Genomic DNA, 2,479 nt, shown 5'->3' with positions numbered 1-2,479 from the left:
TAGGTGAAGTAAGGATTAATCAGTCTTAACTAGATGATCTGAAAATAACATGCCTATAGGAAATGTTAGGAGGAACAAACTCAAAAAAAGGTAAACAGAAACAAAATGAAGGACAAGAAGCTGGCTTTAGCCTGAGAAAGAAGTTGCTAGTTCTTAGCAAAATCAGTTTTTATAGTTCCTGTTATTAAAATACCAAATAGTGTCCTCTAGACAAAAAAAGAAAATTATTCTAGATGGACATTCTCAGGAATAGGGCTTATTAAATGGCTCTGTTCATATAATAGGCACGTATAGTCTGATAGACGGAGTTAAATCCAGGAATCCACATTGTAAAAGGAAAGAACCAACTCCAGAAAGTATGCTTGCATGATGATCTGTGCACTACACACACACACACACAAACACACACACATGCATGCACGCACGCACAAATGTAACAGCAAGTCCTCAAGTAGAAGAAGGAATTAAGAGAACACTATATGGTATTTGTAAACTCAAATGAGCACAGACTGAATAACATAAGAGTTTCCTGTGATGTTCAAGTAAATAGCAAATGTAATCTAGGATAATATCAGTACATAAACCAATAAAGTACTAATTGATATCAGAATTTGCTAAGTCATGAACACATGCTCAAATCCAGATATAAATCCTTGTGTTTTCTTTGTGAAATGATTTTCAACAAAGGCAGTGGGGTGATTCGATGAGGGAAATTGTCTTACCAGGCCTAAATTAACTGAGTAATACTGGTTCTATTATGAGATATCATTTCCCACCTCCCAAAGTCTCTAGGCTCCATGGCAGAGATAGTACAGGACAGAAGGGGCCTAGAAGTAATAGAAGAGCCCTCAAAGACCCTTCAGAAAGAGTCAGAAGATAAATGGCCAACGTAAGAGAGGGCCTTGAGACTGTTCAGCTTAGGGTTATAAAGAGTCACTATCAGTTAGTTTTTCCAAAACTTAGGCAACGAAACCTACAAGCTCCAGGAAGCCTCATGATTGAGCCTTCTAGTCACCAGAGAAAGGGGAATGAGAGACCAAATCTTTTGGGTTCAGACTCCATTTTACAGAACCTGACCTAAGGTTGAACTTGAGTTAACTAACATGCCAGCACCTAGCACCAGTTTCCAGGCTACCCCCCCAACAAAACCTGCATCTAGCACCAGTTTTCATGTTACTCCCCCCACAAACCTGCACCTCCAGATTACAAGCCCACCCCTGACACTACACTTCCTAACAACCACCAATAAGGAGAAAAGCAGAAGTTAAGTTTATGGTTTGGCTTCCAGCACCGGCCAATTATGTTAAAGCCAATAATGCCCTCCCCAGTCAGATAGATGTGTGCCAGGCTAGACACCCCCTTCTTGCCTCTAAAAATGCTTGCCTGAAACTGGGCTCAGGGCCCCCTCCTGTTCTCCTGCATCAGAGATGATGGTGTGGCCCAAATTCCAGCTTGTAATAAAAAGACCCTCATGTGATTGCATCGGAATTGGCTCCCTTACAGTCTTTTTTGGGGTTCAGAACATTTCCTGGCACAACAAGGAGAACTGACCCCGGCAAGTTACCCTTTGACTTCAATTTGTGCCCTGTGGCATGTGGCATGTACTCACCCACATATATACACATATGCATGGGAATCTTTTAAAAGTGTAATAAAATCCTTATTCTTTCAAGCATAGGGCAGTGGATGTGGATGTTTGAGTGGTAGGCTGACAGCATTTGGGGGGAGGGGCTCTTACTATTTAGTCACTCAGCTACCAACTCCTCTCTCCCACCCTCCCCGCCCTTCCCCGCCCCTCCACCATCCAGGCTTTGCTCTATTACCAGACTTTTGTTCTGTCGCTTGGGTTCTGTTGGCCCCTTTTCTTTACAGGATTCCAAGCACAAATTGTCTCAACGTGCTGGTCTAAGGGAGACATGGCAACGTATGAGGAGCTTGGGTCGTCTGTGGGAGCTGGCAGCATAAGAAGGCTGTAAACTTCCCATGAACTTGTAGCTTCTCTCTCACCTTCGTGAGATTGTCAACAAGGAAACCCCTTCTTTGGAGGCTCAGTATACATTGAAGAGTGAAGTGCCAGGCTTTATCTCAGGTCTCTCAACAGGGAAGTAACCCAGCTGTGGTAGTAGGCTGTTGTACGTAAGTGCCAATCTAGCAAGATAGTGCCGTGGTCCTGATGGGGCAGAGGACAGAATGTTCTTCCCATGAGGTGGCCTTCTATGATACGTGCATGCACTTGGAAGCAAGGGCATGGAGGGATGCCCTGCATGGCCACATTATCTCTGTGGGAAAGGCAAACCCTGGGAGGGATATTCTCAACTCTTGCACGTGACCAAAGATGATAAGGCATTACAGCTGACTGTCAATGTCACCTCTGGTTTTCTCGCTTTAGTAATAAAAACGAGAGGTGCTTTGTCTTTGGACACAATCCAAGAATGGAATCGTGTGAGGGGAATTCTGAGTGCTTGTGAGAAAATGAGAG

The sequence above is a fragment of the Grammomys surdaster genome, unplaced genomic scaffold, assembly GCF_004785775.1.
Source record: "Grammomys surdaster isolate TR1022 unplaced genomic scaffold, NIH_TR_1.0 125878, whole genome shotgun sequence".
NCBI classification, from domain to species: domain Eukaryota; kingdom Metazoa; phylum Chordata; class Mammalia; order Rodentia; family Muridae; genus Grammomys; species Grammomys surdaster.
The sequence above is the reverse complement of the archived record's forward strand: the minus strand, read 5'-3'. Positions refer to the sequence as shown.